This window comes from Triturus cristatus, chromosome 7 (genome assembly GCF_964204655.1).
Source record: "Triturus cristatus chromosome 7, aTriCri1.1, whole genome shotgun sequence".
NCBI classification, from domain to species: Eukaryota; Metazoa; Chordata; class Amphibia; order Caudata; family Salamandridae; genus Triturus; species Triturus cristatus.
This window is the reverse complement of record NC_140590.1, coordinates 292,388,319-292,406,134: the sequence shown is the minus strand read 5'-3', so window position 1 is coordinate 292,406,134 and position 17,816 is coordinate 292,388,319. Positions and strand designations below refer to the sequence as shown.

The window sequence follows — 17,816 nt, the reverse complement described above, 5'->3', positions numbered from 1 at the left end:
TCATGTAGATATGTCCTCACAGGGGATATAGTGCACCCTGCCTTAGGACAATAAGGCCTGCTCTAGTGGTGTCTTACCTATATCCCATGCAGTGCCTGTCGGCACACAGGGATGTGTGCACTGTCGAGTCTTCGATTTTGTCTGCACCAAAGCACGGTCTGCAATTGCAGTGCGCATGGCCTTGGTAAGGGGACCTAGGGTGGCACAATTTGAGCTGCTTCCCTTGGCATCCCTCTTCAGTGCCAATGCCCTAGGTGCCAGGGGTACCATTTACTAGGGACTTACAAGTGCCACTGAAATTGTGCCAATTGGGAAAAGGTATAGTTTAGGGAAAGAGCTTCTGGCACATGGGACCAGGTTGGCAGGGACCCTGTGCACTACCATTCGAAATTACATCATTTTCCAGGCAAAAAGTGGAGGGTTAACATGTCAAAAAGATGTACTTTCCTACAGCCATGGTTAGTGCAGTGGCCAATTTCCACTGTCGAGCAATGTCTCCTTTCGCCATCACGGTGACCAGCCCAATAAGGTACTTCTACCCCCTGGTATTGTCAAGGTCATCTAGATCCCCCAGTAGGGTCTTTTTCGGTGTCAGGCTGAGGGTGTACCCCAGAACCTGGGACAAGGAACATACTATTCGCTTCCAATGTTCTGTGATTGGGGGACCAACCATGTCATGTAGAAACAATCTGCATTCGGGGATAGGCAGCGAAAACGAATATTGGAATGCTTTTTCCAACCTGCCACCGTTTCAAAGGTATAATGTACGTGCAGTAAAGATAATTCAATTGAATAAAAATTATACACCGGTAGGACATTGCTTTCTCCCGGGGGCCATAAGGGCAAACCACCAGTCAACATCATCCATCGGACCCAACCCAACTTCCCACTTCCTCCTCAGTTGGGCCAGCACGTCAGGGGCATTATTAAACATGAAACGATAAACCCCCCTCTCCCCCAATGCACCCATCAGCAGTTGAGCTTCCAACAGACTGTACTTTGGGAGCACTCCAAGGCCACATTTATAAACAGCAAGTGCCTATCTGATTTGCAGGTACCAGTGAAATTGGATTCTAAAAATGGCATACTGTGCCTGAAGGTCCTGGAAGGACTTAATTTGGGCCCCTTACCAGAGTCATACCTATCACCTGGAATCTTGGAGGGTGGATACGTGGCGGAGCTGGCGGCCGTTCCCAGGAGGGTCTGCTGGGTGAGTGAGTTGTACTCGTGATGCCGCTTGCCAGGTCTGGAAAACTAGGATGCTGGGGGATAGGGTCTCCATAGAGCAATCCCATGACTTTATCCAGATTCAGTAAAGCCAGCTCGGTCCGATATTTAGGATCATCCCACCCTTCGCATAGCCAGTCGTTGACTATCAGGAGCTGTGTGGTCCAATAGTACATTTGAAGATTGGTCAGCACCAACCCACCATCACAAACCGCCATCCGGCATTTGGTCCAAGCAATGCGGGGCAGGCGATTAGCCCACAGGAAGGGACAGATTACTGATGTAAAGTCCCTGAATCACTGGTCGGGTATTAGCACAGGGACATTTTGGATAATGTTTAGGAAGCGTGGGAGAATCATCATCTTAAAAAGGGCCACATGGCCTAAGAGGTTAAGTGGGAGGTGTGCCGAGCGCTGAAGTTCTGCCCTCGGCTGGATGAGATGAGGCAGCATGTTGAAGTTCCAGGTCAGTTCACAGACAAGGAAGATGTGAATCCCCAGGTCTTGAAGCTTTGACGTTTCACAGGTATAGAGGTCGCCATTTCATCATCGCAGTATCGCCACAAACCAGCACTAGCAGAGATTTATATTAATTGCAAGTCGGAGGCCTATTCATAAAGATCCAGGATGCAAAAACATCTTGAGCCCGTTCGAACGGGGTCAGCCAGGTACAGGAGAGCATCATCAGCATATAACGCAATCCTGTCCTCCTCCAAGCTCGCTCAGCTCCACACACATAGTTAAGCATCGCAACACACTAATCAGGTGAGGGGGTTAGATCACAACAGCAAACAAAAGGGGGCAACAGGAGACATCCCTGACGGGTCCCTCCGTGAATAGGGAAAGGGTTCGAAAGTGTAAATCAGCACTCGGGCTGTGGGGTGGGAGTGCAGGAGGTCAATGTAGTGCCGTATTGGGGGACCAAAACCCATTCTGACCAGCACTGTCCTCATAAAGCCTCAATCCACCAAGTCAAAGGCCTTCTTGAAGTCAAGAAGAAGGAGCGCGCAGAATTTTGGTATCTCGCATGCTCCTGCCAAGACAATCTGCATGCGGCGTATACATTGGCGAGTGCTCCGATTAGGCATGTACTCTCACTGGTCTGGGTGGATCAGGCTGGAGATCACCTGTTTGAATCTAGATGCGATAATTCTCGCAAAAATATTCATCTCAGTGTCAATGAGGGATATAGGGTGGTAGGAGCTACACTGAGGCTAGGCTTTGGAATCACCAGGAAAGTCACTGCGTAACGTTTAGCTAATACCCAACCCCTCCGAGCGGCCTCCTTGTACAGGTTAAGTAGGTGGGACGTGAGGATGTAGCGAAATTTCCAGTAGTATTTTAGTCCAGACATCCCAGTTATAGCCTCCTGGATGTCCTGTTCTGTAAGGTGTTCGTCAAGGACCGCACTCTTACTGGGGAAGAGTGGCAGGAGCGGCACATCATGCAAGAGAGGCCAACCACGCTCAAGGGGGGCAAGGACATTACACATACAATCCAAGTTAGTAGTCGGCACATGCCGCCACTATGGAGATAGAGTTTATCTGGAGGAGCCCAAGGGCGTTCCAAATTTCAGGTCCGATCCTAGTAGTCGAGTCTCTGGTGGCCAACTAGTAAAGAAGCTTACTGGACTTGTCCCCAAACTTGTACACCCCACAGGTAGAGGTCCTCCAACATTGCCAGGCCTCATTAAGGACCATCTGCTTAAGGGTTGACCTAATCGGATCCAGCTGACGCCACACGCGCTCAATGGGGCTGTTAACATATTGCCATTTAAGGGCAGAGGCCTGGGACTTCAAGCTCTTCAACAGCTGTCTCTTTACATTTTCCACCTTCCGCATGTAGCCCTTGACGAACCTAGGCGTCATTGCTAGACTAGGATTTCTTTTTAGGGGAGGCTTCACAATGCCTTGCTTTAAATTGTCGGGAACTATGCTGGTGGTTAAAGAAAGGCTTGATATTTCCTGTATGAGTCCTGAAATCTTATGATGCAGAATCCTGATGGGAATTGCATCCTGTGGAGAACCTCATGCACATCTGGTAATGAAAGTCTCAATGTCAATAGTGGAGAAGGTGGAACAATGGTGAGCATTATCGGTAACAGTGCTCATGAGAGTGAGGTCTAAGGGAAAGTCCCCAACAGACTAAGGGCCTGATTTAGATTTTGGCGGACGGGTTACCCAGTCACAACGGTGACGGATATCCTGTCCACCGAAATATAAATCCCACAGGATACAATGGAGTTTATATTTCGGCAGACGGGATATTCGTCACCGTTTTGACAGTGTAACCCACCCACCAAGATCTAAATCAGGCCCCAAGTATCATATAAAAGGGATACAGCAATACTGGCCCTCTTCTCATCAATTTTGTCCAAGAAATAGGTGGTTAAATTATCACAATGTTATTGGAGAACTTGATTTGATGGGAAAAATTGGTGATGTCCAAAAGGTTTAACGGGATAAAAATATTCTGCTTATTACCTGATGAGATGATGCAGTTTGAGTAAAATTATATATGAGACAGGCTAATTGGATGTATATACAAGCGTTGTCTGCTTCTATAGATTCATTTAAGATCAGGAGAATATAAGGTATAGCATTTTCATTTTGACGGTCGTGTGTCAAGTTTTAAAGTGCTGAGAGCGGGAGACAACAAAAGGGAGTTTTTACTCTTACTTCTGGGTTTTGAGATTGTTTCCAGAGCTATGAGAACTTCTAGAGGACACCCAGCAGCTGTAATCAAACTACGTTTGGGCTGGACAGACTACCTGTGGGAGGTTTGCAAAAGCCACAAAGAGGTCTTGCGCGCTGGCCTTGCTCCAAGGTCTAATTACTTTTCACCAAACATGGAAAAAGCATACAATGAGGCCTGCCAAATATGCTTCCAAATATGAAGCGTTAAAGAGTGGCTTCTGCCCGCTTAATCCCCTCCCTACCCCAACTGACATGGCGAGCCAGCCTTCAGAAGCCAATCATTGAGTTATGGGAATATTGATTTACCCAACCTCTAAAGATGTGCTGCGACCACTGTCATAATGTATGTGAATACTCGAGGGGGACTGGTGACGCCATATGAGAGCACACAAACCTTAAAATGCTTCTGGGCCACCTTGAACCACAGGTAACGCCTGTGGGAGTGCAAATAAGTATCCTGCAAATCTAACGCTCGTGGGCCAGAGTGAGCATACTGAGAAAGAAGTTGAGAGATTGAAGGTCTAAAATAGGATGAAGGCCTCCATCCTTCTTCAGCACTAGGAAATAACAGAAGTAACATCCGGTTACTATTTCTCATACCTGGACCATCTCAATGAACCTAGACTTTTTTTTGTAAGATGGACCAGTGGTATTCTACCAGCCGCTATGGTGTATGTAGTGTATGCAGCAGAATGGAAAGGAATAGTAGTGCATATCCTCATCCACATGTTTTGTCACTGAACCATGCAGGTACCAACTGTCCAGCCCAAGCAGTATATGCTATTTAGTCCTGAGGGAGGTGACATGTTTTGCTTTTCTTGGCCATCTTGTAAAAACTGCGCAAGATTGACTCGGAATTCTTCAGGGGCAGTGGGTAAAATCTCGCTAACCATGTCCCATAACGCATGAGAAGAGAGTCCCAGAAGACAACTGACATTCAATGAGTGGAGGGCGGGTGAAGAAAACATTTGCTTTCTGAATGCCTCCATGCGTTTGGATTCCCTATTAGGAGAGTAGTAGGGAAGGACTTCAAGATGAGTCTGCTTGTCAAAATCTGGACGACTAGGCTTTCAGACGTAGGATATTGGAGGTGGAAAGGTGGGTCTTCTGGAGCAGGTCACTTTCGTCTGGAAACCTGTCTGTTGACTGGCGGGCAAGATCCCGGTTTGGCTCAAGTGCCCATTAGTGTGTCCATAACAGCCTCATTTAAAAGGAAAAGTCGTTCTGTGAAAGTCTGTCCAGGCTGTAGGACTTCAGCAAGGATGTTGGTCTTGACGTCAATAAATGGAAGCATCGCTGATGGCATTTTCTTTATTGCATTTTTTCTTTGCACAGACCTACCTAAAAATTCAATCAGGCAGGTTTAATTTGGCAGGTGTTACGAGGGTGCTTCGCTCCTGTTCATGCAACAACTAAAGTAATTTGCCATGTGGCTTGACCATGCAGTCTGCTGTCACACATGCAAACAGTGGAAAGTGTTTGCAACTCCATGGATGATAGTGAGTTACTGCCAACTGTTTGCAACTTATTGCAAGAGCTTGTTTAATCTCCTATTTGCAATTCGACATCTTATGAGGTTTATTACTAGTTATGTAAAAGAGAAACTTGGTAGTGACCAATTATTGTAAGAAATGTCCAAATTTCCCAGCTGTGTACTCATCAAATACTCACTGATAGTGAAGCTTTGAACATAAAAGTTAGTAAGACACAAACAAAGGCCTGGACTGCTTCTCAGTCTGAGGAGAAAAGCTATGTCAGAACTCTATTTTCATTTATTTCAACAGCTTTCAAAACTGCTGGTTCAACATACCCTGGAAGTGCTTTGAAACTATGGTGATAAAGGTTTCTGAAATGTATATGCTGCAGAACCAGTTTGGGATGGTTCTCCTTTTCAAATGTCCTTTCCGGGTTGCTATCCAGACACAACTTTGTGTAGTGATTTCCCTCTCTGTAGAGTAGTCTTCGGCCTGGAGCACCCACAACTGAGACACAAAGCGTTGTGAAGTTTTTCACTGACTGGGATCAGCCACACTGAAAGTGTTATTGAGAAAGACAAGCATTGGCAAAGCCAATAGGTTTCACATATGAAAGAGCTATTGGCTTTGCTAATGTGTTTAAGCCATGTACACCAGCATGGCCAAAAGTTAGCAGCACAGAGGTGAGTGGCATGGAGTGTCAGAGTGGAATGGAGAAGAGTGGAATAGACTGTTGTAGCGTGGAGTGGCAGAGAGTGTCATGTATTAGAGTGGCATAGTGTGGAGTCACGTGCAGTGGCACAAAGTGGAATGGCACAGAGTACAGTGGACTGGTGTAGAGTGTTTTGGCGTAGAGTGTTGCAGAGTACAGTAGCATGGAATGCAGTGGCATTAAGTGCAGTGACACTGAATTTAGCATAGTAGAGTGCAGTGGCGTAGATTAGAGAGGTGCATAGTAGAGTGCAGTGACAGAGGGGAGTAGAGTGCAGTGGTGTAGAGTGATGCAGAGTAGAGTAGCACAGTGGTGCAGAGTAGAGCAGAGTGCCGTAGAGTGCAGTGGCATAGAGTGCAGTGTCGTAGAGTGAAGTAGTGCATATTAGAGTGAATTAGAATTCTGTGTCGGAGAGTGCAGTATTGCAGAGTAGAGTGAAGTGCTGCAGAGTGGGGAAGAGTGCAGTGGCGTAGAGTACAGTGATGCACAGTAGAGTGCAGTGGTTTAAGCGTAGAGTGACAGAGTGCAGTGGCACAGAGTGGAGTGGCAGAGTGGAGAAGAATGGCATATAGTGCAGTGGCATAGAGTAGATTGTTTCAGAGTAGAGTGGAGTGGGGCAGGGTAGAGTGTAGTTGCTTAGAGTGGCACAGAGTGTAATGGTGTAGAGTAGAGTGGTGTAGAGTCCAGTAGTGCAGAGTAAATTAAAGTGGCGTGCAGTGGATTGGCGTAGAGTGCAGGGGCAGAGTTGAGTGTTAAAGAGTAAAGGCATTGGTGTAGAGTGTATTGGCATAGAGTGCAGTGGCGTTGAGTGCAGTATTGCAGAGTAACCTAGAGTGGACTTGTTCAGAGTAGATTAGTGTGACCCAGACTGGAGTTGTGTAGATTACAGCTGCAAAGAGTGCAGTGGTGTAGAGTGACGATGAGGGCATTGGCATGGAGTAGAGTGGTACAGGGTAGATTAGAGAGGCACAGAGTGCAGTGGCTTAGAGTGGAGTGGTGCAGAGCGCAGTGGATGGAGTGGTGTAAAATGGAGTGGTGCAGAGTGAGTGTAGTGCTGTGGAGTGGTGTAGAGTGGAGTGGCGTAGAGTGGAGTGGCGTAGAGTGGAGTATTCATGGTGTGGTAACACACTGCCATTAGAGACAACACATTTTCAATTGAAATGACCATTATATCTTCACAGACAGTTTTACTTATAAAACTATACAGTGCACAAACGATAATGTGTGGAAATGGCATCACTTAATGTAATGATTTGTTTTGATCATATTGAAGTATTTATTTCCAACACACTTCAGAAATAACACAAAAATGTGCTTCAATTGTGTTCCTAATTCTAACATATTGTGAAATACTTACACAGTTAATTTAAATGTTGTCATGCGCTAGAAAAAAACTCTGTCTTACCCCCAGTATCCAGCAAGATTGTCACATATATCCTCTCTCTTTGAAGTCAGAGAAAGAAAAGTAAACACGCACCCTCGGAAGACAGCACCTGGCATTTGACCTCAGCCTTTGAATGCACAGCAAATGTGACGAGTTAAGAACTAGATTTACAGGCCTGTTTACAGAAAGGGAGCACTCGGAAGGATACTGTAAATAAGATGTGGGCAAGGGAAGGTACGAACTCAAGCTGGACAACCTGAAACAAATTATGTCAGCAAATGGAAAGCAAGAAAACGTGAGTTACAATTCACAAAGCCAATGGCAAGCAACGGTTAACTTTCTGAATGTCCCCAAGATTTCTTTAGCTGGTAGGCCTGCACCTAACAAAAGATGGGCTTCAACTAAATGATCCCTTTCACCTTGCACAAGAGATTATACAGTTTCGTCCCTCAGTCCCACTATCTACCAAACAGCAGTGCTCCAAGAAGTGTAATCAGCACCCTTTATTAACAAAGTCTTGATTGACTTTCAGTGTGTAGGTCTCTGCCCTCCATGCACTTCTACTATCTGAGAAAGCTGCACTCGCCTTCCATCTTGTGCCATGTCAAACCAGAGGTGTCCAAAATGGATCCCACTTTGCTTTACAATACTTTTATCCAAATTTGAAAAGAGCCTGCCCCAGCATTTGCAGAATCTACTTTCAAAATGTGCGACCAGCCATTATTTTGAGCTTGAACTGATCAACTGTCCTTGCTGAAGTGGGGGTCTAAGCCTAGCACTGAACAGGCTGTTCCGCCAATTTTAGCCTCTTTCACAAGTACCGAATATAGCACTATCTTCAGAGGCAAATAAGGAAAAACAATTTGTTACTTAAAACTGCTGATTGTCACCTCTCTATTTTCCTTTCAAATTAACTTCTTCTGCCTCTCCCATCCTCTGCATGCCTTTGCTTCCTGGGCACAACCATCTCTAAGCCACTTACATGTTTTCCTCACTCTCTGTTTCTGCATTTGCTCACAACTCATTTCAAAGTTCACAATTTTTCATTTTTTTTGAAAGCCATACAGCCTCAACGTAATACCACCTCCTCTAGCTCATCTATTAATCCCACCAAACATCTGCTTTAACTCACATACCTCCCGACCCCCACTAATGATAACACCCAACTCCTATTAATTTAATCTACCACAAAGAAACTGGAGTAAAGGCATAGAATTGTTTGCTTGAGCACATATAACTAATCCCAATAACCAATATGAGTGGACTGATCGCTAAGCTTGCGGTCTGAAGCAGCAACCCTCTTGCAGCAACCTTTTCAGACTTATTTTAAATCAAAACTCCTTCATGAGGTGATCCCTGACATTTTCTAATACTTTCTCTATCAAGCTCTTCTATACATCACATCATGCTCATTTTTATGTACCATCGTTAATTCATGTTTATTATCATTCTCAGTACAGCACATGGGCTCAAGCTCTACATAGTAAATGAAAATGGCAAATCTGGTGGTAGTTCTGGCAGTTGGGGCCTATGTGGTTGCTGTCGGTGACAAACTGAGAATTAATTAAGTTTATCAGCCCGCTCATGAACAGAGCTAGCATGCAAGTCTTTTCCCCTTTAAAGAGGGGAATTAAATAGAATATCGGCTTATAAGGAACCTGAAATGTCTTGGAGAGCTCCTCATGTTAAGAACCTTGTGAACTCTTCATAAAGTATTTGACAGTACGGTTGAGATGTAAGCCTTGACCTTCCTCATTTTCAATTACCTAGATCCAAAGAAGCAGCAGACAGGTGATGTACAAATGCTGATAGTTTAAGAATGAGTGGTATTGGCCTTTCATGAAGGAGAAAAGTAGAATGCCTAATGAATGTGCAAATGAACATCTGATCCACAAATAAGAGCTTACACCAACCCGTAGTGGATACCAGAAGGCATATTCACAAACAGGGAGGAACATTTTTTGTGTACAATAGGGAATTTTGCATGATAAAGGGTATGTGTTAGACATGGGGGTCTGTAGTTGACAATGGTTTGCACTTTTGTCCAAGTAGGGACCCTTCTTCCTGGTCAGGGTAAGGGGGATACACTTCTAATATAAAGACTGCTCACCCCCTCGGCAGCTTGGCACGAGCAGACATGCTTATCTCAGAGGCAGTGTGTAAAGCATTTGTGCACACATACAGTAATACAGTGAAAGCACTACAAATGGACACCACACCAGTTTAGAAAAATAAGTAGTCTTTATCTAAACTAAAAAAAAAAAAAAAGACAAAAATCCACGATACAGTTATCAAAATGTGACTTTTAAAAGGTAGAAATAGTTCTGTTCATAGAAAATGGTGGATGCGACACTTTCAACACAAAGTACATCCGTGGATCCGTCAAAAACACAAGCATAAAGAGTCACAGGGAAGGTGATGCGTCGGTTTCTTACACACAGGGAAGTTGATGCGTTGGTTCCTTGCTCTGGGGGAGGTGATGCGTTGGTTCCTTACCGGAGAGAAGGTGATACATTGGTTTTTTACTGCATTCCCCAGCGACGAGACAGACCCTGCGCCATGATGCAATCTGTGACGATCGGGATGATGCGATGCATGAAGATCTGGGATGTGCTGCGACGATTCCAGCCGCGTCCCCTCAATGTGTCGGTTCTTACACAGCAGGGCCTGCGTCAGAGTCGGCGCGGTGATCTCGGACGTCTGAGATCAGTGAACAGGACTCGTCGCATGGCAGACGCTGTAGCCGCGGGCAGGAGCTGCGTCGGTTCTTCGACTGCGGCGATGAGTCGGAAATTCTACTCACACCGCTGCGATGTGTTGGAACCAGGCGATGCGTCGTTTTTAAAAGTTCCTTGGTCTTTTGCAGCTCCCAGCTCTAGAAACACCCTCCAGAGGCCCAGAACACTGGCAGGCACCTCTTGGCAGGTCAGAACTCACAGCAAAGGAGTTCAGGGGAACTGGGGGTGAAGCCTTTGTGTCCCTGAGACTTCATAACAGGAGGCAAGCTGTACTTCAAGCCCGTGGTGATCTTCCGCAAGCAGGGGGTACAGCACACAGGAAAGTCCTTGTCCATTCCTTGGCAGAAGCTGCCACTGCAGGTCAACCCCAGACAGCACACAGCAAAGGGGCAGTACTTCTCCTCAGTTTCTCCAGCTCTTCTCCTTTGCAAAGGCTCCTATTGAATTCCAGAAGTAATCTAAAAGTCTGGGGTCTGGGCCCCACTTTTTATTAACATGAAATCCTTTGTTCTCTGGTGGCAGAGAAGCTCTTTGCCCAGTCAAAACCAGTTTGGTCCTGTCTGGTGTAGCTAGCTTCCTGTCAGGGGGTGGAGACTGCATTGTCCAAGGCAGACCAGGCCCATTAAGGTGTGAAAGAAACCTCCCCCTACTCTGAATGCAGCCCAGGTCCATTCTGCCCAGCCCTGACTCACCCTGGAAAGGCAGGACACGCATCACCCCCCCTCCCCCCAGTGGCTGTCTGAACAGAATGCACATCCCCAACCCCTGTCACTCCAAGCCAGACAATCAATACACATACCTAGCAGAGACGCACAGGATGGCTAAGCAAGAAAATACCTACTTTCTAAAAGTGCTATTTTACACAGAATGTAAAAATCATCCTTACTAAAAGATGCATCTTCACATTCTGAGTTCAGGAATACTAAACTTTACCTTCCAATCTTGTCCCAATGGAAAGTTATATTTATAAGAGGTTATAAATAAACTCCCATTCTATCGTATGGGACAGATAGCCTTTCAATAGTGAAAAACAAAATACACTGTATTTCACTATCAGGACATGTCACACACCTCAGTACATGACCTACCTTTCACATACACTGCACCCTGCCCATGGGGCCACCTTGGGCCTACCTTAGGGGTGTCTTACATGTAAGAAAAGGGAAGGTTAGCACCTGGCAAGTGGGTGCACTTGCCAGGTCGACATGGCAGTACAAAACTGTGCACAGACAATGCAGTGACAGGTCTGATTTACAGGATGCTCATGTAGGTGACACAATCTGTGCTACCAAACAAAAACAGATTGAAAACAAGAGGGTCTTAGGGAATTTTAAAGACCTCAATGGTTTTATTCCCCAATCATAACTCCAACAAACATGCATGCATACTGCCCATGCGTGGGTCAGGCTTTCATCAGGACCTCTACCAGGTGCTACTGCGAACAAAGTGAGAACCAGTGTAACAAAAGGATACGGAGTATAATTTGTCAATGTATCCACTCACTCTTCAGTCTATCAGCCTGGCAGCCGCTCAGGAAGGGGGCACCTCTCTATCCGTCGGTACTCCGTGCAGTGTAGAGCCGGCGACCACTGCACGGAGTACCGACGGATAGAGCCGTGCCCCCTTCCTGAGCGGCTTCCAGGCTGAGGTGGGATTGAATACCCAGCACACGCGGGTATACTCCTCTTCCATCCAAATGATAGACTGAAGAGTGAGTGGATACATTGACAAATTATACTCAGTATCCTTTTGTTGCACTGGTTCTCACTTTGTTCGCAGTAGCACCTGGTAGAGGTCCTCATGAAAGCCTGACCCATGCATGGGCAGTATGGCTGAAACATGTCGACCACTTTTTTCACTGTCACCAGAGCGGTTTTAAATCCATACCGCTGGTGCTCTGGTTTTAATCCTGGCAAAGGGTGTATATGAATAAATGCTTAATTGTACAACCCTTATCCAGTTTTATTCAACACTGTTGCACTTATATATTTTTTTGCGCTGCGCCTTCACTCATACTTTTGTTTTTCACATGAGGATTTAGGATATCCTATTTGATATTCAAAACATCCCTGCGCTCCTGTCTCTAGCTGAGAGGGTTGTAGCCCTCCAAGGAACTAGGTTATCCTTGGAGAGGAGAATCCCCATGATGAAGCATGTCACCTTCGTGGTGAGTGAGGGATTTTGTCCTAACAAGGGAAATGCCCTTTGGCGTTCTTAGGTGTGCATTTTGTGATTCTGTCTGAATAGATTATACACCCATCTGTTTGTATCTTTTTGAGCACATATTTTCTTAGTTATCTTTTTAGACCCATGGATTTCGTACTGTTTGTTGACACAATCTGTGCTTCAGGCAAACTAGCAGCATTTGCTTTACAGGTCATGAGCACACACAGTGCATTGTACTAGGGACTTACCAGTAAATAAAATAAGCCAGTGGAATCAAACAATCCATAAACAGAATTTTACAGAGAGCACTTGCACTTTGGCACTGAACAGCAGTGCCAAAGTGCCCAAAGCATCTAGACCAGCAAAAACAAAGTCCAACACACAGTAAAAACACACGAGGCAAAGGAAAAAATACAGGGGAAACCCACGCCAATGATGCCAGGTCTAACAGTATGGAAATACCCATGAATCATGAAAACTGTATTACTTAGAAAACGTAATCACTATACATTAACCTGACTGTAGCACTTCTAGTACTAAAAGACTGATTCTCAAAGCTTTTTCTGAGAGCGTGACTTATGCCACACTTTCCAGTAGTAAATAACACTTATACATAGAAAAGGTTTGTGAATCGTGCCTTAAAATTTATTTTTAGGGCAAGCTTTATAGTTGCAAACACCAGAATCAACATCATATGTTGCCAATAAAACATGATTAGAAGAGGGATTTAAAAACAAGGTCGATTGGTTCAATTAAATATTTTAAATCTATGGAGAAACACAGAGAGGACATAATATTTTAGTGTTTTTAGACAGGGCATATTAAGCCTCACTGGCCTTCTAATAGAAAAATAAAATATTTACATGCATGCACAACACAATAAAACACTCAAATAATTATCAATACACACGTTGGAGTCACAATTACAAATACCTTTAAAGACGTAATGTGCCAAAAGAGCCGGACACAGTTTTAGTGACTATTGTACAAAACATATGGCATTATAAGTTGCAATGTTCCACTTATCTCACAGATCTACTGCCCCAAAGCAATATGGTCTGCAATGTCGCAATAACAATGGATACTTCCTATATATTGAGCACAAATGATTCATTGGAAACCATCGACAACTTAAATCACTTTCTAAAAGTGCGAGTCATTGATACCATTTTTCCTAGGACACTAAATAAAGTGTGGTCTTGGTTTTATAAAAAGCAGTTATCACATGCTTTTTATTGGGGCGTGGCTTAACTCCAATGGAGTAGGGCACAGATCACGGAGCTCCCAACCTGTGATTCCTATTACCTACTATATTGAACATCTCCGTTACCACACTAGAACTAAAGGGGACAGAGAAAACGAATTAACCCAAGGGGTATGAAATAGACCCCCAGAGTCTGACACGGGACAGCGCTGGGCAGAGAACAAGAGGAGCAGGTCAAGACGAACAAGATGGTGGACACCAGGGGAAAGGGCGAGGAGCCCGGTCCGCAGTAGGTCTACCAGGTTATAGCAAGTGCAAGCGACCTGTGCTGACCGAAGGTGGAGTGAGCTCATCATGGTGGGTGCAAGAAAACCGGTCTCGGCTGAGCAGTGTGGCTGCAGCGACGTGCGCTCAAGAGTGGGACGGTGACGGTCCAGCTCCGTCGGAAGATGCCCAAAGAGCCGACTGAGGCCGCAATGAGGCAGAGGACTTTAGCGGTGGGGCGAACAGCGTAGGGCAGCTGAGGCGGCCTCATCCTGGCAACAGAGGAGCGACCATGCCTGAAGACCCCCAAAAGAAATAGGATTCGGCAGAGCCAGAGCCGATTCCACTCAGCACCCTGTCATGATGGATGCAGCTCGGGCGGACTTGAGGTGTGGCGAAGGGGCAGCAGCAAGGCCAAGATAAAAGGCGGCCAGCAACCGATCCAGCTGCCTGCTGGCGAGGAGGCGACACAGCGAGTGATGGCTGCGGCAACCCCCACCCAGAGAGCCGTGAACAACTGAGGTTCGAGTCAGCAACACAGTAAAGACCAGAAAAGAGTCTGGCGGTGGGGCATTGTGCACGCGGCCACCCAAGACCAGTGGAGAAACATTTGCTGCCCGAATCGGGACATGTAACAGTAGAATAACCGGATTTGAGGTGAGATGCCTGTTGCTGCTCGATGAGGCTTTGAGCAGCGGGCCCATGGAGCCAGTTCAAAAAAATTTAAAAAAGGAAAAAAGAAAGAATAATAGGAGATATGGCTGCAGTGGCAGCCGCGCCCGGCAATCTAGGGAGATCTGCAGAGAGCAACCGGACACAACCTCGTGGATTTTCACTGGGCTGCAGACGAGTAGTGGCCAGGTATACCCCATACCCTCAGTCAGTTACCTGATTAATGCCTGAAAGACTGAGAACTGTTAGTGGACAAAGCTTATTTCGACCTGGATGGTGCTCCAAACAAAGCCTGTCAGAACACAGCACGTACCCCAGCTGAGTACAGTCACCCCCAGGGGTGGATACGTCCCCACTACATGCAATAGAGAGCACAAGCCTGAGTTGGGTGGGAGAGGTGCCCTGCCCCCTGGCGCTCACCCTCTGGGGAGTGGCAGTGATAGGGAAATTATAGGGGACGCAGGGCCAGAGGATATGGGGAAAACCGTTAAGAAACGGGGACCAGAAGACCCAAGTACAGGGCCCATGTTCAGCCAGAGGGATGATGCGGTGGATGGAGAGCTGACCCAACAGGAAGAACCCAGAAACGACCCGACACTTTGCGACATAATGCAAGCAATAAAAGCATCCCGAGAAGCACTCGAGACTAAGGTAGACAGGATAGGGACAGAGCTCAATCTGCTGATACATGACCACCGGCGGTTAGCTGAAAGAGTCCCCTCAACTAAACGAACACTGACGGACATACCGCCGGAAGAGGCCTCGTTGCAGAAAACAGTATCCCTCATTGAGAGTAAGGTCAATGTCCTAGAAATGCCGGCATAGGACAGTGAAAACAGATCGCGCAGGAACAACATCAGAATTTTGGGTGTCCCTGAATTGGCGGAAGGAACAAATATTTTATCCTTTATGGAGGAGTGGCTCTGCAAAGAAGTAGCACCAGAGGGCCTCTCCCAATTTTACGCCCTGGACAGGGCACATAGGGTTCCTGCCCCCTCCCCCCCAAAACCAGGTGTGCCTCCACGCCCCATAGTATCCAAACTTCTTCACTACAGAGACAGGGACCATATTCTGGCTCAAGCTCGGGCACGGAGAGACCTACAAATAAAGAATAGCAGAGTGATGATATTTCCGGATTTCACCAGGGAAGTACAGAAGCAACGTGTAAGCTTCCTAGAGGTGAAGAGCCGTCTAAAGCAGATGAATGTCCCCTACACAGTGATATGCCCGGCGCGGCTACGGGTGATCATACTCACTGGAACGCAATTATTCCTGACCCCGCAAGATGCCTGGAGCTGGTTTGAATCGGGACCAGATGCTAGACCAGGGGATGAATCCAGGCAACCTGTGTCACGCTAACAAAAACCGAGATCCACAAAGAAAGGAGCCTCCACATTAGCAGAAACCCAACGTGAATGGGGGGAAGTGATCAGGACGCTTACTGAACTCAGTGACGCAGATAGGAGCCCACGATCATCGGTCAGTGAACAAGGAGGCCAGAACTCTGAGACGACCAGGGACACTAGCTCAGCAGAAGATACCGATATAGCACTGCCTAAGGTCCCTCTGAAAACGGCAGATGAGATTATTTAGTGGCAATTGTAACAAGCTGGGAAAGAATGCCCGCCAGCGGTGGGAACCGGATGCCTCTGAAGGTATAATGCCTCCACGTTACTAATTAGAACTGTAACCCTAGGTTTGTGCTCATTGTAATGGTGGAGACCCGAGGTGGGGAGATCCCTCATAGACTGTAATACCAGCCCACCCTGATTGTTGTTATTTGGGTGATCCCGCGAATGGACACACGTTGGTGTATGGTTTGGATGGGGTTTGTTCTTACGACTGTCCTGGGGTGTGGGAGTTTGTATTTCTGTTGGGTGTTGGGGTTTACAAAGGAAAAGGGGGGGCGTGCATGGTGGGCTGAGTGGGATATGACACTGTCAAAGAAGGAGAGAATAGATAGAATACCAATAACACCTAGTGGGAAGGGGAAGCACCATCGAAGAGACTTATGGCACCCACCACAGAATAAAAAGTACTCACCTGGAATGTCAGGGGGATGAACTCCATGACCAAATGCCACAAGGTATATGCCTATTTAGCCAGAAGGGGAATACAGATTACCCTGCTACAGGAGGCACATCTCAAGGCTAATTAGGAGGCAGCTCTCCAGCGTAGATGGCAGGTCAAGCTTATTATACAGATTACTCAGTGTTTGCTAGGGGAGTAGTTGTGTCGATTAAGTCAAGGGTGCCCTTTAAATGTAGTGGACAACTAGTAGATTCAGAGGGAAGATATGTGGTAGTGTATGGCAAGCTAGACAAATATGATATCACCATAGGGGGCATATATGGCACCAACGCAGACCATGTCTCATTCTTGATGGCCCTCTCCAGAACAATGGCTCCACACCTAATAGGCTCTGTAATAATAGTTGGAGATTATAACTGTATAGCAGATGTAGAACTAGACTGTTCCCACCCACCACTTAGAGACGCTCCAATAGTTAGATCGGCAAAGGCCCTGAAAGAATGGCAGGCCCAGTGGGTAATGGTGGATTCCTAGAGGGTACATCACCAAGGGGAGAGAGACTACTCATTTTTCTCTCACTTACATGACTTACATGTACGATTAGACACAATACTCTGTACTCCAGGCATCCATGAGCTAGTTGTAACCAGCGAATACCTAACCAGGACGATTTCTAATCACAGCCCCCTGCTTCTGGGACTAAATTGGGTAAGACCTCGACCATGCATACCTACATGGAGGCTAAAATCAGAGTCCCTTGAAGACTCTGTTTTCCAAGTCGTGATTAAAAATGCCATTACCCAATACTTTGAGGAGAATGACAGGAGGGGTACAGATCCCCAGATAGTATGGGGTGCCTTTAAGGCGGTCATTAAGGGCGGATGTATATCCGAAGTGGTGGGGATCAGAGGCACCCTCCTAAAAGAGACGCTAGATGTGGAACAACGACAAATAAAATACACAAAGGACTAGATTTTCAATATACAGCTACGAATATGCATCCTCTAGGAGTGTAGGCTTTCAGGGGTAGAGCCTGAAGAGACATGTACTTGATAGTCATACTTATACATGTGAAAAGCTTAATAAACCCATTTTCATAGCCTATGAGTGCAGCCTGTAAATGCGTTATGAGATTTAATATTTGTTTAACCTGTATTCTTTATTGTTAACACACAACAATATATATTTCATTTATAGAGTGCTAGTATGCTGAAGGGACTTTGTGAAACAGATCGTACTATAATCAGA

The 17,816-nt window shown here is 46.1% G+C and overlaps 1 protein-coding gene across 2 annotated transcripts in view; it reads right to left on the bottom strand.

Annotated features, from left to right (window-relative positions):
* The window catches only part of PIH1D1 (PIH1 domain containing 1), a 176,519-nt gene that overhangs the window by 82,401 nt on the left and 76,302 nt on the right, over window positions 1–17,816 (bottom strand). The gene's annotated exons all lie outside the window — the stretch shown is intronic.